Source organism: Humulus lupulus, chromosome 4 (genome assembly GCF_963169125.1).
Source record: "Humulus lupulus chromosome 4, drHumLupu1.1, whole genome shotgun sequence".
Lineage (NCBI taxonomy): Eukaryota > Viridiplantae > Streptophyta > Magnoliopsida > Rosales > Cannabaceae > Humulus > Humulus lupulus.
Window position 1 is genome coordinate 178,216,826 of NC_084796.1, and position 11,166 is coordinate 178,227,991.

Below are 11,166 nucleotides of genomic sequence, written 5' to 3' on the forward strand. Positions count from 1 at the left end.
AAACTGAGTTAGAGCATAGTTCTTTGAATCTGAAACATATAAATATAAATATATTTATATATATACATATAAATAAGTAGTTATGATTAAAGAACTTACGAAGCAAAAGAGATTATAAATTATGACTATCTCTGCTATTACTCATAAGATTTGTTTCAATATTAAATCTCTTTATAATTATTAACAACCATATATTTATCATATCGGATGATGCCTTTTATGTTTATGAGTTTGGTGTCATTTCTAAGTTCTTATGGTGCTGAATTTAATATAACAATCTTATAAGTAGTTTATGATTAGAGTAAACAGAATGAATCGGAGAAATTCTTTTGTAGGAAATTGATATTTTTTTTCATGGTGTTTTATATATGTTTTTTTTACACAGTTTGATCATTTTAAGTCAGGATATTATCATAGTTTTATGGAAACTATGAACTTTTTGAATTTGTAAACTATTTACTAGCTTCTTATGGTGATTATTTCTAACATTATGGAACTTGAATTTATTTATATGATGATTAGAAAAGGATTTTGTAGTGATTATTTATATGATGTTTTTTCATTTCTGTATATTTTGAGTCTTAATCAGTAGCATTTGCTCAATGTGTTGGGATGTAAAAGCTTAAGTGAGTGGCCTAATACACACACCAAACCAAAATGTAATTGTACTCAAACAAGGAGCCAATTTTTACCACTGCAGCCTCGACAACAAGAGTATGGTATCTTTATCTTATCAGCTATGCAGCCACCTTAGTGTTTTGTACCCTATTTTTCTCTTAGTTTTAATTTGTTATTATAAAGAAAAATCACCCGTTGTTTTTACTTGATTACTTTAGAGTATATTTTCCATGTGTACTCTGTTTCTCATTGCATAATCCATATGCTGGAAGTTGTAGAACTAAATTGATTGAACTCAATTGTATGAATTCTATTTCACCAGTAAAAGCATGTATTCTTTGTTATCTTTTTCTTCATTATTTTTAGAATCAATTGGTGAATTTAATTCCTGTAACCAATTCAATATACTTGCAGTAAGGGACTTGAGATTCATTTGTATATTTTCAATTGAAATTATTTTGTTATTTTTTTTCAAGATATTGGTTTTGTATATTGAATTGGACTTGGTTTGGGTCTTGTGGTGAATCTTGCAAAGGATGAAAAAATGTATTTAATAAAATGCACAATAGGTATTTAATAAAATATCTCAGTGACATGAATTTATAATGTACACCACCTCAAAAATAAAAAAATAAAATTATAATGTACATAAAATATTTTAATCAATGTATTATAATGTACATAATTTATTATGAATTTAATTAATATTCTAAATTTAAAATTTATTTAACTAAATTTATCATTCAAATTTAATATTAACATTTGTTAATTTTTTTTTGAATTAAAATAGTTTTTAAATTCAATTCTACTAATCACATATTCTGATTTTGTTATATTTTCAGATTTTATACCAATCACAGATTTAGTTTTTTAAAATTAAAAAACAGTTACAGGCAATGAACCAATCATATTTTCAGAAATACATTTTCAACCACTATATTCAGATTTTCATTTCAGAATTACACTTTTTAAAAATACAATTTTCAAACCATGAACCAATCAGACCCTTAAGTAATCAAGATCTAGAATCGAAAAGCTGCATTATTAAGAATAGAGAAAAAAAGAAAGAAAAAAGAAACTACTGTGAGTAACCTGTTCTAAATTGGTAATCAATTCTAAACTTACATAAAATTTAAATTTTGGTCATATTGTTCTGTAATCTTATGTATTGAATATTTTGATTTAACATTTAAAATAAATCAACATATTTATCATTGTTATGTTCTCCATTTTGATTAGGCTAACCTGTTACATGCAATTAGATTGTTTTTATAAATTATGCACTCGTTAATTAAGTTGATATATATATATAAATAAATAAATATGTATTAACTTGTATATAAATTATGTATATTCTAAAAAAATGGGTTAGCATTGGAAAAAACCAACAATATATCTATAGTAATGTATAGAAGCGGTGATATTCAATATAGCTCCGAATATTCCTTGTATCTATTTAAAGAAAAATAATATAACTATTATATATGGTTTGTTGCTTTATTATTTTAAAATAATTACAGAACAATACGAACGGCAATTATATATTTTAAAATAATTTAATTAGTTACTTTAATAATAATTATATACTTTATTTTTATTTATTTAATATATTTTTTTATATTATTTAAACTTCTATCGAACTAAACATATAGACATTTTTTTTTATGTTATAATATGTATATATATAGTTATATATTTGTTATAATAAATTATTAAAATATTCGTTTATGAAAATAATAAAGTAAATGAAAATGTGTCAAGCATGCACACTTACACTTCACTTATTAATGTTTTGACTACAACAAATTTTTTACCGTGAGAAATGGAAAGAGATCTACTATAATATATAGAAGCGGTGATGATTAAATAGGTTAGGAATATTCTTTATTAGTAGAAATATTTCTTATAATTTTTTTGTCTTTTTGCATCATTTATTATAACTTTCTTATTCAACGTTTACTTGTTTATTTGACTGAATCTATTTAATGCTTTTAGAGATTTAAGTATTAATATCTTATTTTTTAAATATAAATTTACGTGTTTATTTTTTTAAAATTCTAATCTTCTACTTATTATATATGTGCCACATATTTATCTTTTTCTTTTATCCATTCAGTCTCTCCATTATATAAAAAATAAAATTTTTATATAAATATTATTATATGATTTTTTAAAAATATTATTATAAGCAAAATGTGCACAATTCATTATACTTCTTAAGACTGTGTAGGCAATTAAACAGATAACTTTTTTTAAAAATATTTAATTTTCTTTCATCATTTTAGTTCTAACAATTTTTTTTCTTATGATGATATATCCCACTGACTTGTGATGCATTTTGTTTTCTAATTGAATGTACTTTTTTTATTTTATCTTTTTTTTCTTTTTCATTTGTTTTTATCTGTTAATTTACTATATATAAATGTACTATTGTTATTTTCTTAATAAATTAGAAGGAAATCATAATTTGGGATTAGATATTACTTTCATGTTTCCTTCTCAAATTTTTAATCTACAATTTCAGTTTTTAATAATATATATTATTAAACAAACTTTACATTTATTACCCAGTATTTTTTAGGTTGGACTTTGTTTATTATAATATGAATATTAAGTTACAAATAACCTAATAAAATAAATTACTAATTTATTATAAAGTGATTACATTTTTAATTCTTTACACCTGAGGTATATACATTTTGAATAATATATTTCATAATTAGTATAAGTAATACACTAATAATAAGAGATGAATAAATAAATAAAATCAATAATAACATGAAAAAATTGTAATAATTGAATTGGTAATTATTTATTTAGATAATTACTCATTTTATGTGTTATAATTTCTCATTTTCAAAAATTGAATTAAAATTAAATTAATATAATCTAAACAAATAAAAATGACAATTTTTTTTACAAAAATGTTAAAAAGTAATAATTAACAAAAACAATTTTTTTTTTAAATTACTAGGTATATTAACTAGTATATATATATATACATAATAAAAAACTTATTTTTTGTAACGCCTTACTACCTTAGAGCCGTTACTAAGTGAGTTTAAAACGGAAATTGTGCAACTAACCGACTCTACGAGGTTTTTAAAACCAAAAGTGTGACTAAACCAGAGTTTAAGGCTGTAATCATTGAAAATGCTTAGTTTCATTGAAAACATTAAGTATCAAACATCCGGGATCCCAAAATAAGGTTTACAAATATTTACAACTCAAAAATAGATTTACACTTGGTTAACTATTAAAAGAATAGGTTAATACAGCCATATACAAAATGCCCCCAACCAAAGCAGTCGGGCAGGCCGAACATGTACGCGCCGCCCCCATGCTCTCCATACTCATGGCCGGTTGACTGACTCTTTGCTTTTACCTGCAACACGGAGCACCCGTGAGCCGAAGCCCAGCAAGAAAACTCAAACAGTACATAACATATGCATAAAATATAGTTGACATATTATCCACTGATAAATAGGAAAACCATCAGACTGAACAAGCACGGCCATGCCTCCCCAGAGGCCTTACCAAAGCCTGGGGTCTCAGTCCTTACCGCAAGGATAACTCATGTATCCATTGGGTCCCACCCTGGCTATAAGCACTCCATGTGCTAAGTGTTACTTCCGGCCCCAAGGCCGTACCCGGCCTTCGCCGCTCTCGGCCTTAGCCGTTCATTTCATTACAATCGCACGTATAGTACATTTCGAAATAATCATTCAAACATATAATAATTCATCTAAGGTTATACATTTTCATGTAATACAATCTAGGGCCATGCCCTGCGATAACACTCCCATGCCCTGTTCTCGAGTGTTACGGTTTTCTTACCTTTCAATTCGATAGCCTTGATCACCTGACTCCTCGGGCACAATCCCACTCGAGCCCTAGCGCTCACCTAAGAAAAATCCATAAGTCAAAGTCATTACCAAACCTCAAGTCCAAAACCTAGCCTCGGGACCAATCCCGAGCCCCCGGGAAGTCCTAGATCCCCAAAACAAGGTGGTGGAATCGAGCCCCGAACCCTAGGTCAAAATCCCTCAAAAATAGCCAAAAAAACCCCTTTCTGTGAACAGTGCAGCGCTACAACGCTCTAAAGAGGGCGCTGTAGCGCTACAAGCAGAACCACACATCCCCAGAAACAGGGCCTAGCGCTACAACGCCCAAAGACTAGCGCTGTAGCGCTAGTTGCAGACAGGCCACACCCAAAAATCGTTTTCTGCGATTTCCCTCAACCATTTCAACCCCAAACTTGTCCAAATCTTTCCCAAACCCAAAAACAAACTTATAAACACCTCACACTCATCCCAAGCATCCCAAGAACCCATAACCCAAGCTCAAGCAACCCAAAACTCAAGATCTACCATAATGAACCTTAAACCCAGAAATTCAGTCAAACATCAAAGTTAAAGACTTGGAAATCATACCGTGGATGGAAATTCGACCTTGAGTTGAACCCTAGACCTCCTTAGCTTGCTCCATCTCAATCTTGGCCTGATTTCCCCAAAAATCCCCATCAATTCAGCTTAAATACACAGCTCAAACTAGTCAAACCCTAAAACTGAAATTTCTAAGAACTTACCTCAAATTTCAGATGTGTTCTTGCTAATCCCTTGCCAATCCTCAAGTATAGCTTAGGATCCTTGATGCTCAGCCTACCCTAGCTCTCCACTGAGCTTAACTCCAAGAAAAATGAAGGGAAATGGTGGGAGGACCACAAACTGCACCTTTGAAGAAAACCCACACTGTTTTTCTCTCTTTTCTTTTTCTTTCTTTTCTACAGCCTTACAACTCTTTTCTACAAATTCCACTAAGTATAAAGCTTCATTTAACTTATCTCTAAAAAGCCCAATGACCAAGATGCCCTCCTCACTAATTCTAAACCTTTTTGTCCATGTAGGGCCCTTTTAGTCATTTTACCCAAATTCCCACTAATTCCTCAAGTTTCCCTAATAATTTCCCGCTTGCTATCCAATACCTGATTAATCACCAAATATACATTCCTCATCATCAAGATTAACCTCAATATACTTTCCAAATTCCCATTTAAACTCCCCAGGCTTGACCCAAGCCGGGTATAAATTCTCGCTTTGACTTTTCCGCTAACCCGCTCATTCTAGGATCGTCTCGAGTCACAGATCACAGATATCAACACAGTCATGCCCAAAATGGCTAAATTACAATTATGCTCTTTCTAAGACAATCAGGTCTACATGCATACTAATACACATAGTCATGCATCTCAAATAGTTAAACAGTCATATAACATGCATTAAATCATAATCATGCATTTAACTCATTAAAGTCACACACAAAATTCCATTATGCCCTCCAGGCACACTAATCAAGGCCCTTAAGCCTTATTAGCAAATTCGGGTCGTTACACTTTTATTGACGTAATTTCAATATTGTGTTTCATAAATATGTGTTAATTTGTTTTTTTGTCAACTATATAGCATAATAAATGAATGAGATGTTTGTGCGTAGATTTCTAAGGAGAATATTTGGGTTGAGTAAATGACCAAAGACAAAAATAAAATGCAATAATAAATATAAGAGACAAAAATTTATAGTAGTTCGACCATTAATGAGACCTACGTCCACTGAGTCATTTTCTTAATGTATAAGTTTGGAAGTTTTTATTACATTTGATAACATAAGAGCTCTAAATAATGGAGCTCCTAAGTGTTGGTACTAAGGGTGCCTCTAAACATTCGACTCTTTTTTCTCTCAGCCTCCAACCCCTTTTTTCTTTCCCACATCTTCTTATTTATAGTGAAGAGTAGGATTACAATTGGGTTATGGGCCAGAACTATTGGGCTTGGCCTGAAAATGATACACATAAATTTACAAGCAAGTTGCTTGGGTCGCATATCTTGAACAAGTAGCGGCCCTACTGGTGCGTTTAAGTCTCTCTCTGAGTTTAAGTCTCTAAAAAATGTGATAAAAATTATTTTAGAAATTTCCTTCAAATCCCCTTTAATTACATTTAAAAAAAATTAAACTTAAAAGCTGAAAACACATCACAGGCCGCAACCATAGATGTTCACCGCCACGACCGTAACTTTCATCTGGAAAAACCATGGGCCCATGCCGCGGCTTGCTATATCCACAACCACGACCATTAAGCCTGGAACCTCCCTAGGTCGCGGCCTAGAATGTGTCTGCCATGGCCATACACATTTTTTTTCGTTTTCTTCAATTCTTAGGCTGCTGCCTAAATTCCTTCTGCTCTAGCCTCGAGTCTCGGGTTAAGGGAGTTCTAAAACACTTCAAACTTCTTCTCAATTCATTTTCTTGAGTCTTCTCATCTCCCATACATATCTAGCAGCAAATTGCACAAAAATTGTAAATTCACTCTCATAAGATGCATTGTGGCCTAAAAATCAAAGTCTCATAAAACAAAGTTAAAAACACATAAAACACTAAGAATCAACAATATCTAAGTTTGAAACAACAAAAAAGATACAGTCCAAAATGCCCTTATCACCCACTTTATGAGACCAGTCTTCATAGGCGAATAGACTTCGCTATAGTGTTTTTGGTGTCCAGAATAGGTGACTCGAAGCACATAGGTGATTGGGCGACCTGAGATATAACAATGCTTCATTTAGCGATGTGAGGCTTGCCACTCCGAAGTTGTCGACCAGAGCAAGGTGCTAGAAATAGGTGACCAGAACTCGGCGCCAAGAAATATGCGACCAAAACCTGGTCCCTGGAGTTAGGTTACTAAGGCCTACTATGCGAGCTTTACAAAACTCATCTTGAATCATAGTTAGGCGACCATGGCATCGGGTGATGTTGGACCTCGACAATCTTGGACTTAGCGAGGTGGTTAATTTAGGCAGTTCAATCAACGATTTTTGCCACATCAACTGCCACATCGTTGTGCCAAAAATGGGTATAACAATATGTTATACCCAAAACCCGAAAGCAAACGGTTTGTCGCATAGGGCAGCTGAGTGGATTCTTTCTGTTGGAGGAAAACACACATCAAAGAATCAAGAACAACTACGGAGAAAAGTAGGTTGATATTGGATAATAAAAGAAAAAAGTCTATTAAAAAATATTAAATGTCACCTCGGCTTTGAAACAAAAACAGAAATTGCCTTGACAGTTAGTAAAAGGCTGAGTAGATTTGTGAAGAAGGGATACTCGTGCCACGAGCAGAACACAACTTAGGTGAAATGACAACTCACTAACCTCAGTCAAAGCTCGAACGACTGTCATGTGAAACAATCTATTGATTGTCAAATCAGTCTATAAAAGGAGAGACAACTAGCCAACTCTCGAAAATTGGGCCACTGATTCTATCATCTAGTCAGATTCATTCTTGCTAACTAAGGGATTTAATGTCTCTTATTTTTAAGAAACTTTAATATTTATTTTCGTCAATAAATAGAAAGGATTTACCCACTATAAAGGGGATGGGATTTTGATCTTCCTCAGAGAGAGAATTATTTTTGTATTGAAACAAAACTCCATTAGAGAGCAATAAGAAATTCTAAGTGGACGTAGGTCAAAATAATTGGCTGAACCAATATAAAACTATGTATCCACTCTTCCCGACCACCTATTCTATTCCCTACATACATAAAATCCTCATTAAGTCAACACATTCTCTCTCTTTCTTTGTTGGAGAAAATCTGTGTCAATAATTTGGTGTTATTATTGAGATTTGTTGGACCCGTAACTACAACCTAAGCATAATTTGTGGCCCCTAAAAGATTTGCGAGGAATGGGAACAAGATCTCTACCGTACCCATGAATGAAATGAGTATGAGAGAGTTGATCATATTTTCCTTGATTCTATCCTGCGACATCAAGGAAGTTTAGCGAGCATTGGCTAAGGGTCAAGATGAGCTCCAAAGCATACTAGTCGAGCAAGCTGCTGGGCAGCCCTAAAAGAGGCATTTTATTGCGCTCCGTTGAATCCAACCTCGGGGAGGGTAGTCAATTAGGTCCAAGGTCGTTCCCCTTTTTGACCAATTTATTTATGAGTAAAAGCTCAACTGAGTGTGAGAGGGTGAGGAATGACACCTCAAGAGGCTACATAATTCAAACTCACAACATCAGAATGACAAAGGAAACAACTAAAGTAGTGGAAGAGAGAGCTCGGGAGGATTCTCGAGGAAGTCTTGGCAATGGTTGAACCTCAAGAAATGCACTGAGTCAGGTGCAATAGGCTCCGTCCATTCATAGGGGCAAATACACTGGAGAAATCTCAAGCATCTATCATCCAAGGAGCATGACTCGAGATAATGGGGAGTAGGATCTTTGATACCACCTCAACCTCAGCAAGGAGTGTTTAGGAGGCATTAGACATAAACATGATAATGTGGATATGGTGCATGGATTCAATTAGATGAATGATTTGCTCGAATGGATCACAAACTAAAATTCAAACAACGGGGGAAGAACTTGGAGTTGACGAATGTAACTTCCCAAATTTGCTAATAAGGCTTAGTGCCTTGATTAGCGTGTTGGGATGTCAATAATTGATTTAATTATGTTAATACGTGGATTGAATGATTGTGTGATTATAGATGCATTTTTTAGGTGAATTAAATATGCATGTGGGCCCATTTTGGTTAACAGGGGCATAAATGTAATTTTGTCCCGTTGAGGGCATAAGTGTGAATTATATGCATGTTGTACGTGATACCACAAGATTGTGGTGATATATTTGCGATGTGTGATCCGAGACGGTCCTAGGGAGCGGATTAGCGAAATAGTCACAACGGGGTCGAGTACCCGGCTAAGGGGAGCCTAGGGGTATTATGGGAACAAAGTACGTATTCAGGATTATTGAATACAGGTGGTTATTTAGACATTATTTGGGTATGTCGAGATTAAATGGGGATTTTTGGAACACTTGAGGAATTAGCAGGCTATGGAAAATGACGGGATTGTGCTTGGTGGCATTAAGGGATTAAGGATGGACTTAAGGGTATTTTTGACATTATGTCATTGAGGATAGAGTTATGCTAACCTATACTCTAGAATTGACCAGAAAACAGAGGAAACGATACAACACAAACTCTCAGTATCTCTTTCTCTCTCTCACAGTTCTCTCTCCCTCTCTTGGTCTTGGAGAAGCTTGGAGAATTTTGAAGAAATTTCCCAAAAGTTAAGGATATGAGGCTGGGGATTTGAGGAAAGCAAGCTGGAAGTACTAGGGAGCTAGCTTCGGTTGAATTATCTCAGAGGTAAGATTCAAAACAAGTTCTTTTACTGAATTCTTGGTGTACCTTAGGTGTTTTAAGGTTTTGAATTCAAGTGTTTAAGCTTAGATTGTAGTGAGGTTTTAGTTAAGTTTTGGGGTGCTTGTATCAATTCTATTTCTTGGATAAGAGTTCTAGGCTGAATTCTAGGCATAAGGTTCGAAATTGGTGAATTTCAGGGAGGTTAGTTCGTAAAATGCATGAGGAATTTTGGGTTTTGGGGCTTGCGCTGCGGCCCATGTGTGCAAAGAGGCCTGGGAAGCCTCTGAGAACGCCTAGGCACCGCGGTGCAGGCGTGCCACACCGTGGCCCGTGTCCTTCAGCAGAGAGAGTCGTGCTCTCTGACTTGCAGTGGGCCGCGCCTTAAATTAGGAAAAAGGGGCAATTGAAGGTTTTAAGCTCGAGAACCCAAATGTTAAGGCTCGAGAAGGATTCTAGTACCTGGTTTAGTAGAATCCGAGGTCCCAAAGGCTATTATTTTAATCCTATTGTTTTTAATTGATTAGGGATTTATGGATATCTATTTATTATGGCGTTGTGACTAGGTTTTATCGCTCAGGCTCAAGAATAGGAATCGTACTCGGGATCACTTTGGATTGTCAGCTCGGGACACGACGTAAGAGAACTGTTTGTGCCCGTAGAGCTATGTTGTGTATCATGTTGTATGTATTGTTTATAGCTATTATGTCATACGTGTGATTGTAATCGGAAGAAGCAAGAGCCGGGAGTAGCAAGAGTTGGAAGCGGCAAGAGCCGGAAGCGGAAAGAGCCGGGAGTGGCAAGAGCTAGAAGCAGCAAGGGGTCAGGATCGGCGTTAAGCATGTTGAATGTAGGCTGCTAGGGCGAGACCTTCTAAGGGTGCTGTCCGTTCGGTTAAGACCGCAGACCTGGTGCCTGAAAGTGCACCCCAAGCGGTGGAGACCGCTGCTGTGCTACTGTACTACTATAATGTTATGCCATTGTGCTTATGTGTTGTTATTGTTGGATAAGCTTATACAGGATCTTTATTTATTTTCATGTATATCTAATATTAAACAAATTAATACGAGATAGCCTAAAACATGTTTCTAAAATTGAATTCAAAGAGAAACAAATAATATAATACTTACAGTATACGCAGCGGAATTAAGAGTCCTTCCTTCAGTTTCTCTAACTCTTGTATCCTTTCTGTCGCAGAGTATTATCAAGAAACTGAACCGATCTTCTATTTTCTTCACAATCTTCCAATGTATCCTTAGAACCACCTAGACTAGTGTGGGCAATTCTCAACACATGAGATAGATATAGAGAGAAGAAGAGAAAATAACAAAGTGGCTTA